Here is a 12,974-nt window from a genome sequence, read left to right as displayed (position 1 = left end):
ATCACTGGTATAAAACAAACCAAAAACAGCCACAATAAGCAGCCATCTTTTTTTAAAAAGATTTTATTTATTTATTCATGAAAGACACAGAGAGAAAGAGGCAGAGATATAGGCAGAAGGAGAAGCAGACTCCATGCAGGGAGCCTGATGTGGGACTCGATCCCGGGACTCCAGGATTACAATGTGAGCCGAAGTTAGATGCTCAACCACTGAGCCACCCAGGCGCCCCAATAAGCAGCTATCTTTGTTGAAAATCCTGTCTATCCGGGACCAATCAGGACAGACAAACCTTATAGTGATTTGAATACTGAAAGCCTAATATAAAGGATTATTGGGGATCCTGGCTGGTTCAGTCGATTAAGCATGTGACTCTTGATCTCAGGGTTGTGAGTTCAAGTCCTACATTGGGTATAGAGCTTAAAAAAAAGTAAAAGAAAATTATTATCTGTAGTAGAGGATTGGAGAGACTAGGGAATGATGAATAAGATGAGAAGTTCAGAAATATAGGAATAGCAGATGTATAATAGTGAATATAGTATTATATAACACTGTATCTTTTAGCCACCCCACACCCTATAAGCTGAGATGTGGACCTTGTTGGACAAATGGCTACTGAATGCCAGATGAGTTGCTATGGTGCCATACTAGTAGAACTTGCTGGAAATCGACCCTCTAGGATGCTGGGGGTTGTTTATAGGAAGATGTCTCACAGGAGACACTCTGCTATAAAACCACCTGAGGGTTGGACGCTTGGGTGGCTCAGTGGTTGAGTGTCTGCTTTTTGGGCTCAGGTCATGATCCCAGGGTCCTGGGATAGAGTCCTGAATCAGCCTCCTTGCAGAGAGTCTGCTTCTCCCTTTGCCTATGTCTCTGCCCCTTTCTGTGTCTCTCGTGAGTAAATAAATAATATCTTAAAAAAAAAAAAAAAGCATCTAAGGAGTTTGCTGAAGAAGCTGCCAGCGCAGGAGAAGCCATGCACCTCCGGGATCTGCAAAATTCCTTCCTCCTGTGATGACTTTCCAGCGTCCTCTCCTTTTTAAAAATTATTTATTTATTTATTTATTTATTTGACTCAGAGGGAGGAGGAGTAGAAGCAGGGGATGTGGCAGGCAGAGGGAGAGTGAGAAGCAGGCTCCCCACTGAGTAGGGAGCTAATGCAGAGCTCCATCGCAGGACCCTGAGATCATGTCCTGAGCAGAAGGCAGACACTTAACCACCTGAGCTACCCAGGTGTCCCTCCAGTGCCCTCTTCTTCTTCTTCTTCTTTTTTTTTTTTTTTCAGATTTTGGATTTTTTTTTTTAAATTTTTAATTTATTTATGATAGTCACAGAGAGAGAGAGAGAGAGAGAGGCAGAGACATAGGCAGAGGGAGAAGCAGGCTCCATGCACCGGGAGCCCGACGTGGGATTCGATTCCGGGTCTCCAGGATCGCGCCCTGGGCCAAAGGCAGGCGCCAAACCGCTGCGCCACCCAGGGATCCCCAGTGCCCTCTTCTGATAAAGCTTCAGTGCCAGCTATCTAAAGAGCTCAGATTCATTTCATTTTTTTTAAAGATTTTATTTATTTATTCATGAGAGACATAGACAGAGGCAGAGACATAGGCAGAGGTAGAGGGAGAAGCAGGCTCCCCACCGAGTAGGGAGCCTGATGCAGGATTAGATTCCAGGACCCGGGACCACGACCTGAACCAAAGGTAGACGCTCAACCATGGAGCTACCCAGGTGCCCCCTCAGATTCGTTTTCATACAGCAAGCACGCCAATGGCCTGAATTTGGGTCAAGAGGAAATAAGTCAATAACTGGCATAAAGTACAACAGGTCAATAAATCCAGACACAAATCTAGTCTTATTTTCATTTTCCTTGTTTTTAAAATGATGGTGCTGGGGTAATTTAGATCTGAAATTCCTTTTGATTCTAATATTTCACTATTATTTTTACACCAGGTTAAATGCTGAACTCCTCCTCCCTTCCATTCTGTCCTCTTATTACTTTAGCTGTGCCTGTCTCTAGAGTGCTTGGGGTTAGTTCAGCTGTGAAGACTGTCACCTATGCTGGAATGAAGGGCTCAAGTGTGGGCTAGCTGCTTCTGTCCCTTTTCTAAGTCTGCTCATCTACGGGAGGAGCCTGGAAGGCAGGCCTTTTGTCTAGCAGGGTATTTGAATGCCTGGAGAATCCCTATCTTTTCTCTCCAAACATGGTCCCAGGAGGCTTCTCTACCAGTGAAGAGGCTCCTAGAATTTCATTCCTTACCTGGATTATATCTCTCAACTACCAGAATCTCAGTGCTGCCCCTTTGGAAACCTTAAATGCCACCATTTCCATGAAACCTTCTAGTGCACAGTAGATACTCTGATTCCCTATAATATTTTATTTATTTAATTTTTTAAAAAGGTTTATTTATTTATTTGAGAGAGGGCTGGGGAGGAGGGGAGCAGGGGCAGAGGGACAGAGAATCTCAAGCATACTCCACATTGAGTGTAGAGCCTGATGATGGGCTCAATCCCATGACCCTGAGATCACAACTTGAACCCAAAGCTAGAGTCAGATGCTCAACTGAATGGGCCATCCAGGCACCCCGAGTCCTATAATATTTTAAATTGTCTTCACTTGGGGGTACAATGATTGATTGATTGATTGATTGATTTTTAAAGATTTTATTCATTTATTCATGAGAGACACAGGCAGAGGGAGAAGCAGGCTTCCTGCAGGGAACCCGGTGTGGGACTTGATCTGGGGACTCTGGGATGGATCATGCCCTGAGCCAAAGGCAGATGGTCAACCACTGAGCCACCCAGGTGTCCAAGGGGTACAATGATTTAAAGGCTATTTGCTTATGTCTCTGTCTTCCGAGTAGACTATGAGCACATTCATAGTGATGTATTAAATCAATATTTATTTTGTGTCTTAGCTAAGGAATAAATTACACTGGCTGCTTATCATTTTCTTCCCTTCATTTGCCTCTGCACACCCCACTGACCTCTTTCCTTTCCTCCTCTTAGCCAAAACTGCTTCTGCTCTTTTTCACAATCACATGCTCGAAGCCAATCTACCCAGCGGTATTTATTTATTTATTTATTTATTTATTTATTTATTTATTTATTTATGAGAGAGCAGGAGAGGGAGAGGGACAAGAAGCAGGCTCCCCACTGAGTAGGGAGCCTGATGGGGGGCTCGATCCCGGGACCCTGGGATCATTACCTGAGCTGAAGGCAACCACTTCAGCTGAGCCACCCATGTGCCCCCAGAAATGGGCTTTTCACTGTTGTAGCCACAGTATGCTATTTTCTCAAGAGGCCCCCTGTCAGAAGCAGAAACAGAAGCGAGCTTCAAGTCACTAACACGCACCGAATGCCTACACAATAACTGAACATGTCTTTGCCTAACAATCTGCCCATGAACACGAGTGCAATTCAGCACTCACACTGCCCTACAAATCCTGCATGGACACGCAGTGCCCATCCACATGCTGGAGCCTTTGGTTTCTGAGGCCAGACCACAGAGCAGTGTGCATTGTGACAGAGCCCCAGACTACACAATGGCAAATCAGGGTGGATGTTTTGGCCCATATTCCAGTAATTTTGAGTCTTGGGGACTTCTGGAAAGTCAAGGGAACAGTGAAGGAGGGTAAACAGAGGCTAATTTGCTATTTAGCATCACAGATTCTGAAAAACGAAGAGCATTAAAGGGAGTCAGTGTGCTGGTGGGCACTGCACACAAGGGAACTCCGAAGGAGTAGATGAATTCAGGGGTCATCGTCTAGACTGCAAGGTCACTCATTACCCAGTGATCAGAGTTTTGCTTTGTTCTAAGAGAGCAAATAGATTCAGCGTGATTGGTCGTCATGCCCCTCTGCTGTCTCCAGGTTCCATAGTCCAGGAACGAGTGCAGTAGAATGACCACAATGCTGCATTTCTGCCTTGTCCACCAGTTACTTGTCCCATGTGGCCTGCTACACAGTGTGCAGGATGGATGGCCTGGGTCCTACCTGTCTCCTGGCACTCACGTTGTTAGCTCCTATTACACTGTGTGTGCACTTCAGAAATGTATACACATTGAAGTGAAATAAGTCATCTCTAGGGCAGTTTAGAAAAGGATGGGAAACGCTTGCTTTTTAGGTAGGATCATTTTCTGTATCTGTGTTTTGTTTTTAAATTCCTCTTGGGGGGGATCCCTGGGTGGCTCAGCGGTTTAGCGCCGCCTTCAGCCCAGGGCGTGATCCTGGAGACCCGGGATCGAGTTCCACATCGGGCTCCCTGCTTGGAGCCTGCTTCTCCCTCTGCCTGTGTCTCTGCCTTTCTCTCTCTCTGTCTCTCATGAATAAATAAATAAAAATCTTAAAAAAATTTTTTTTTCTCTTGGGTTATTCAGACCAAACAGGGACTGTTAGCAGAGCTTCCCTCTGCTGGAGAAACCATTGACAAGAGAGTGTGTTAGCCTGAGGGTAGGTGCAGGGGTGTCTCTTTGAAAAGGCAAGTAGATAGTACAGGGCAGGAGGAGGAAATGGTCAGTTTTGGGGAACAAAAATAACAGATTAAATTTTGAAAAGCAAACATTCAGGATTATCTATGATCCTGAGCGAGCTTTTGAGAAGCAGCAAATACAGTAGCTACTACTCCCTCTCCTGGTAGGCATCGCCATAGTGTTATCTTAGGGTTTGGGGCCCCCCAGTGGGGGAACCATCAGGCCTTTTCTGCACAAGGCTTGTGTGTGTGCATTTCTGATAATAAAAGTAGTTCATTGTCATTCTAGTATATTTACAAAGGTGAGAAAGAGTTGAAGAAAAAAGTTATCTATATTTGGCTCTTTTTAAAATGTCTCTCACACTAGGAAACATAAGGAAAAATTATACTAGTTTATATTGGTGCAAATACTCTTATATGGTTGGTGACAGAATAAATTATGCTGCATGCTTTCAGGAAATCTTTCCTAAGGCAGATAATCTGAAATATAGAAATTTGTGAGCACAAAAATGACTTTGGTACTATTCATACTATTGAAAAATTAGAAATGACTCAAGTCAAGGGGCTATTATGCAGACTATTAAACTTGTATAAGCTGCCTTTTACTGACATGAGAAAATGCTTATTTAAAATAAGAAAAGTGAGGGGCTCCTAGGTGGCTCAGTCTGTTAAATATCTGCCTTGGGCTCAGGTCATGATCTCAGGGTCTAAAGATCAAGTCCCATGTCAGGCTCCCTGCTCAGCAGGGAGTCTGCTTCTCCTTCTGCCTCTGCCACTGCCCCTGCTCATTTTCTCTCTCTCTCTCTCTCTCTCTCTCTCTCTCTCTCTCTCTCTCGTCAAATAAATAAATAAATAAATCTTTAAAAAAAATGGGATACACAAGTTTGATTCACCATAGACCCAGCTTTGTTTTTATTTTTTTATTTTTTTTTAAGATTTTATTTATTTATTCATGACAGATACAGAGAGAGAGAAGCAAAGACAGAGACACAGGCAGAGGGAGAAGCAGGCTCCTCTCAGAGAGCCTGACGCAGGACTCCATCCCAGGACTTCAAGATCAGGCCCTGGGCCAAAGGCTGCGCTCAACCACTGAGCCACCCACAAGCCCTCAGCTTTGTTTTTATTTTTTTTAATTTTTTATTTAGGATAGTCACACAGAGAGAGAGAGAGAGGCAGACACACAGGCAGAAGGAGAAGCAGGCTCCATGCACCGGGAGCCCGGCAAGGGATTCGATCCCAGGTCTCCAGGATCGCGCCCTGGGCCAAAGGCAGGCGCCAAACCGCTGCGCCACCCAGGGATCCCTGAGCTTTGTTTTTAAAATGCATATGATGACTACAAGAAAACATCAAAAAAGGAGTGTCTCAGGTGAATTAAAAGTAACATCCTCTTTCTACTTTTCTTTTATAAATGCAATTTGTTTACTGTGGACATCTGGAGAATATAGAAAACTTGTAGTGAAGAAAAAAAATCCCTCTCTCTATGGAGAAACTACTGTCACTATTCTGGGCTATTTCTTTCCAGAATTTTAATGTCAAATATTTATTTATATTGAAGCTTGGTTTCTAGCAGTGTGAAAGCTTTTGCATCTGTTTCTTCTTGTGGATAAAATTTAGATAATTTTGGCAAATTAAAAAATCCCATTGAAACACAAGTTGAAATTAAGCCTATAAATTAGTTGTGAAAAACTAATGGACATTCTCATTCTAATGTCCTCTACTTAAATCTTCTTTTATGTTCCTTAGGAAAATAAAATTATACATTTTTTTGTAAGATTATCTTTAGGAACTTTATAATTAAAAAAAAAAACTGGTATTGTGAATGTCAATTTTGTATTTCCTATATTCTTCTTACTTATTAGTGGTATTTTTTTTATTAGTGGTATTAATGATTGCTTACTCAATTCATATATGTTTCTCATTCCGAACTGTCTTATGAATTCTTATAGGTTTCTATTGATTCTGTGGGATTTCCTAGATAACTAATGATCTATATGTGATGGTCATTTTATTCCCTCCTTTCCAGTGGTTATGTGGCTCCCACATTCCTTGTCCTTGTGCTCCCACTTTAGAAAGATGTAGCAGAGCTTCCGGGCCGGCTCCTCATGCCTCCATGATTCTGGTAACACTCCCAAGTTTGTGCCAAGTGGCCCTGCTCTTTAACCATAGCTCTTTAGTGATCTGATCCGTGGTAGTCCAAAATCTTTTTCTCTCTGAGTACTTTTGAAATTGGGACAAAGAACTCAGAAATTGGGGCATTGCCACCAAATCATTGTAACGGGGAGAAAGTCAAAAAACTCTTGTTGAGGTAGCCCCAGCTGTCCTGGCTCCTTCATTTTTTTTGAGTTCGAGTTGCTCAACTGCTTTATTCTCTTAAAGCTCATTGCTGTTTCTTTTCTCTCTCTTTCTCTTGTGTGTGCGTGTGTTAACTGGATTGTTCCAACTGTTGCCATCAAAAGAAAACACTAGTGTTAAAATCAACTGAAACCTGATGGTGAGTTTTCATGCAACATAACACGTCTCAATTTAAATATTCCTTTTCCTTGGAACTCAGAAGGTTCAAGGCATTGTTCCAGCTCCAACAGCACAGCTTTCACAGCCCCAGGTTCCAGAGGACCATACTGGCGCTGTTTCAGAGCCCACACCCACTCAGATAGTTTTGCCTTCCTAACTCCCAGACAGCTCAGACCTCCAGGGCTGGCCACTGCAGACTTCCTGGAGTGGCCCTTGACCTTTTTAATGTACATTTGACTCAGGCAAAGGATCTATGAGCCTTATCTACAGGTGACATATTTAGAGTTGTCACAATTTGACATCCTCATTCCTACTGGAATTCTACTGACAATTTTATTTGTCAATTATACCTCAGTAAAGCTGGAAAAAAAAATATAATTGGAAAAGAATGCCTTAAAAAAAGAAGAGAATGCACTTGCCAAATCATTGGCTGCATTCCTGTGCCTGATGTCTTGTCCATCTGCTACAGCCGCAATACCACGTCCAGCACAGTGGCTGCAATAAAAATTTAAAGTAGTTAAATCTGTGGTCGTCTGTGGTCGCTCTCCAGGCTGCATCACGAGGGGCCTGTCGAATTACAGGACCACTGTCCTGCGTCCTTCAGGTTTTTTTTTTTTTTAATTTTATTTATGATAGTCACACAGAAAGAGAGAGAGAGGCAGAGACATAGGCAGAGGGAGAAGCAGGCTCCATGCACCGGGAGCCCAATGTGGGATTCGATCCCGGTTCTCCAGGATCGCACCCTGGGCCAAAGGCAGGCGCTAAACCGCTGCACCACTCAGAGATCCCTTTTTTTTTTTTTTTTTTAATCTTCAGGTCTTATTAATAGCAGTGTTCATCTCCATAATCCGTCCCCATCCCAAAGCAATATTGTTTTTGAATTGTCTTAGTGGGAGGGCAGTTTTGCAGCATCCATTTGGCTTTCTCCCTAGGCCAGTTATCCAATGGGGGTCGTTCCACCTTGTCAAGTATATTATTTGCTGTTGTACACATGGAGGCTGGGGAAACACCCACTTAGTGGGCCCATGGAACCAATGGGCTGCCTGTGAGTGGGACTTCATTTAGCCAGGACTCTATTGATTCCTTGGCCTCTTACAGGGGCTCAGGATGATGTTTGTTTTCAGGTATTTGTGTCGACTCAGATCCTGTGTCAATGGTCCTCCAGTGACTGCTCGTTCCCTTTCTCCCAGTGTATAGTCACCTGTAGCTCCCTTAGAGAAAGACTGAGGAATGGCCATGGTATGCATACTTGCCATAGTCTTGCAGGGTTCTTACTCCTAAGGACTTGGTCACCTCTTCAGTCACTGCATTTTGGATTTCTGAGTTGGTTCAGGTCTGAGAACTGAACAAATTTTTTGAGGAGCCTGCATTCAGGCCATTGCTCCTTCATTCTTTCCTTTTTGACTACAGATGTTTAGCCAATAATAGTTCTTGGTAGAGAAGAGTGGGTTGCCTCTGCAAACCCAGAAGGTTCAGGGGACTTCGAAGTCAGGAGCAACCATCTACATATTTCCACCCATGTTTTGGGGTCCCAGGTTTTCCCAACCAGGGCCATGTCTGTTGCATAACTAACCCGCCTTAGTTGAGCATTTTTTTTTAAATTCTTTTTTTTTTTTTTCTTTTAAATTTTTATTTATTTATGATAGTCACAGAGAGAGAGAGGCAGAGACACAGGCAGAGGGAGAAGCAGGCTCCATGCACCGGGAGCCCGATGTGGGATTCGATCCCGGGTCTCCAGGATCGCGCCCTGGGCCAAAGGCAGGCGCCAAACCGCTGCGCCACCCAGGGATCCCTTAGTTGAGCATTTAAACCTTAACAATGGGGACTTTAGCCTGCCACTCAGCTGTCTGCTGCTCCACTGCAGGAGAGAGGAGCGTCCTTGGGTGCTGCCACAGGGGCCCTGTGGGCTCATAGTTAGTGTTAATTATTCTTTAACAGCCCTCAGCCTCATTGTCGTCCTGCCGGGCATCAACCCATCCTGGCATCATCAGCCTTCTCCACTTGTCTTTATGGGCTTTCTCCGCCCTGTGTCTTTCAAATGTCCTGCATCATCCCACCTGCTACAGCGTTCCCCTTCACATTTCCTAGGTCCCCACCAGTGAAACCCTTAACAACTGAGTCATCACCTTGTGCCAGGGACTATCTGTGCCATACTTACTGACCAAGATGACATTCTCTTCCACCGGCCTCAAGTGAGCCAGGCCCAATTCCCATCTTAACTATCTGCTTTCTTGGTTCATTTGTGTTAGTCTGCAGCCTCCAAGAAGCAGTTGCCAAAATAAGATTAGATGGGATTTGTTAGGTGACATGCCTGTGAGGGAAGGTAGGGGGATTCCAGGGCAGGCTAGAAGAGCTGTGTGACCAGGAAGGTTAGGTGAAAGTCCTGGAGTGCAGTGCAATTCTAATATAGCATGGCAAAGCCGATATAGTGTTCTAGAAGCCAGATCGGAGCAGTTCCAGCTCCCAAGGGTGGCCTGTCTTACTCCGACTCGCTCTGTCATTGGCTGGGAGTTGCCTGTGGGAAGTGTGCAGTAAGCCAGGCCCTCAGGTGACCACGTTGCCCTGCACAGGAGATCTGAGGGACATGCATGTTCAAATCAGTGTTTCCTTAGGAATACTGTGATCCCATGGGATGCCTGGGTGGCTCAGCGGCTGAGGGTCTGCCTTTGGCTCAGGGCATGATCCTGAAGTTCCATATCGGGCTCCCGGCATGGAGCCTGCCTCTCCCTCTGCCTATATCTCTGCCTCTCTCTTTCTCTCTCATGAATAAATAAAATCTTAAAAAAAAAAAAAGGAATACCATGATCCTTAGCTATGCACTCATGTTTTACAAGGAGGCAGTAAAAAATGGAAGCTCAGTGTATGTGAGCAGGATTGTCATTTGTGGGCTTTACTATAAGGTGACACTGTTTTTTTCCTGGGGAAACCACAGATGTTAGTAGCTGTAGATTTTTCCTTTGTGGCTGCTAGATTTTAGGTGACCAGACTGGACAGTGTTTAGGAAACTAATATGGTGAAGAGGGATTGACATTTTTTTTTTTAAGATTTTATTTATTTATTCACAAGAGACACAGAGAGTCAGAGACATAGGCAGAGGGAGGAGAAGCATGCTCCATGCTGGGAGCCCGATGTGAGACTCAATCCCAGGGCTCCAGAATCACGCCCTGAGCGAAGGCAGATGCTTAACCGCTGAGCCACCCAGGCATTCCGTTATTGACGTTTTATTTACTTATTTTAAAAGATTTAATTTATTCATGAGAGACACACAGAGAGGCAGAGACACAGGCAGAGGGAGAAGCAGGCTCCATGCAGGGAGCCCAATGTGGGACTCAAACCCTGATCTCCAGGATCACGCCCTGGGCTGAAGGCGGCGCTAAACTGCTGAGCCACCGGGGCTGCCCCGTTATTGACATTTTATTTATTTTATTTTTTATTTATTTTTCCGTTATTGACATTAAAAAAATATTTTATTTGAGAGAAAGAGACAGTGCACAAGTGGGGGCAGGGGCAGAGGGAAAGGAACAAGTGGACTCCCCAACGCAGGGCTATGTGGGGCTATGCAGGGTTATGGGTGGGGCGGGAGGCTCAATCCCAGAACCCTGAGATCATGACCTGAGCTGAAGTTAGACAACCGACTGAGCCACCCAGGCTCCACAAGAGAGATTAACATTCTAACTGCAGATCTCACTTAATACCGTTTTCAGTATGACACCATCCCCCAACTGTTCTCTTAAACTTTTCTGCACAATATAATTTCATTCTTCTGTCCAGGTTGGGGAAGTCGTTTGCTTGGAGCAGAGAAGCACATCTGCCAGCTTCTTGACCAGGCTTCTCAAACCCGCATCGGAGGAACCTAATTCCTGAGCCGCTGAGAAGTTCCGTGGTGCAACTTTGCTTGCTTTTTCGCATCACTCATGGCTAGCTTAGCATTCAGCTTTCTTAGGTCTACAAATGAGTTGTCGCTCGTAACTGCTTTCAGCTTCTAAACCTTTCCTGCTGTTGTTTTGGCTCCTATCATCCTTGTCCTTCTGGGTTTATGCCTTTGTATATAACAGTCTTTACTGTTTTAGTGGGATTTTGTAGTTTTTTCTTCCAAAATTTAAAAATTCTAGTTAGTTAACATATAGTGTATTAGTTTCAGGAGTAAGATTTAGTGATTCATCACTTAGACCTAAAACCCAGTGCTCATCGTAACAAGTGCTCTCCTTAATACCCATCACTCATTTAGCTCACTTCCCACCTAAGTCCCTCCACCAACCTGGTTTGTTCTTTAAGAGTCTCTTATGGTTTGCTTTCCTCTCTCTTTTTCTTCTTAGTGGGATTTTTTAGAGAGACCTGAAGTTATGGGTTTAATCCTCCATTTTTATTTTTATTTTTTTAAAAGGCTTTATATATTTATTCATGAGAGACAGAGAGAGAGGCAGAGACAGAGGCAGAGTCAGAAGCAGGCTCCATGCAGGGAGCCTGATCCAGGACTCGATCCTGGGACTCCAGGATCAGTCCCTGAGCCGAAGTCAGATGCTCAACTGCTGAGCCACCCAGGCAGGCATCCCTAATCCTCCATTTTTAATTGATCTCTTCAAGAGCCTATTAACTGGTTTTCTTCACACAGAAGCCAGTCTATTAAAAACATAGATTAGATCATGTTACTCCCTTGCTGAAACTCTCAAATGGTTTCCCAATACACGTAGAATAAATTCCAAATTCCTTGCCTTGGCCTGTAGCATCTTATATGATCTTGCCCCTGGCTACTTCTCAGGCCTTGTATCTTACTGCATGTCCATCAGTTAGTTACTTTCTCCAGCCACACTGGCCTTCTTACTGTCCTTGGATATCAGAGCTGGTTTCTGTCTCTAACTTTTGCATTTGCTGTTTGTTTTACTGGAACATTCTTCCCCTGAGTCTTATCTGCTATGCTTCCTCACTTTCTTATCTCTGACCAAATGATTAAGGGGTAAATTTATCAAAAGGAGATATAGCCATTTTATATATACACACACACACACACACACACACAGGTATGTTTATATGTATGTATATCTATCGAATACAATGTTTCAAAATGCAAAAGCAACGGTGATAAAGGAAGAGACAATCATAGTTGGAGACCTTAATACCTCTTACTGATAGAAAACTAGATAAAAAATTAAGAACTGGGATCCCTGGGTGGCGCAGTGGTTTGGCGCCTGCCTTTGGCCCAGGGCGCGATCCTGGAGACCCGGGATCAAATCCCACATCGGGCTCCTGGTGCATGGAGCCTGCTTCTCCCTCTGCCTATGTCTCTGCCTCTCTCTCTCTCTCTGTGACTATCATAAATAAATAAAAAAAAAATTAAAAAAAAAATTAAGAACTACCTTCAGGCTGTTGACATGGTTGAAACTAAAAGGATGAATAAAGACACTGAATGTTAAATGAATTGTTTTTTAAAAATATTTTATTTAAGTTCAATTTGCCAACATATAACACCCAGTACTCATCCCATCAAGTGCCCTTAGTACCCTACAACCCAGTTACCCCATCCTCCTCCCATTCCGCAACGCTTTGTTTCCCAGAGTTAGGAGTTTCTCATGGTTTGTCTTCCTAATATTTCCCCACTGAGTTTCCCTCTTTTCCCTTTCACTATTAATGGATTCAGTTTTAAGGGGCCTATATTAATAACAAAGACAATAAGACAAGGAAGATTATGAGAGAAAATGGGTCATTATAAAATGATAAAATAGTCTGTTCATCTTGGAGAAATGTACATGCTCCTAAAAACATCACTTTTGGCTAACAATAAGCAAAAAGTGACAGGAGAAAGAAAAACCCAAAGCTGTAATTGGAGATTTTAACTAATAGGATAAATAGACAAAATGTAGAGGATGCTGCTAAAAGCAGTAAACAGAGAATTTATAACCTTGAAATACATATATTAATAACGAATAAAGGCTGGAAATTATTCATACAATCCCAATCAGAAAAGGAAAAAAAAACCCATTAAAACAAATGCAAAGCACAAGGTA

This window comes from Canis aureus, chromosome 28, assembly GCF_053574225.1.
Source record: "Canis aureus isolate CA01 chromosome 28, VMU_Caureus_v.1.0, whole genome shotgun sequence".
Lineage (NCBI taxonomy): Eukaryota > Metazoa > Chordata > Mammalia > Carnivora > Canidae > Canis > Canis aureus.
This window is presented reverse-complemented; position numbering follows the sequence as displayed.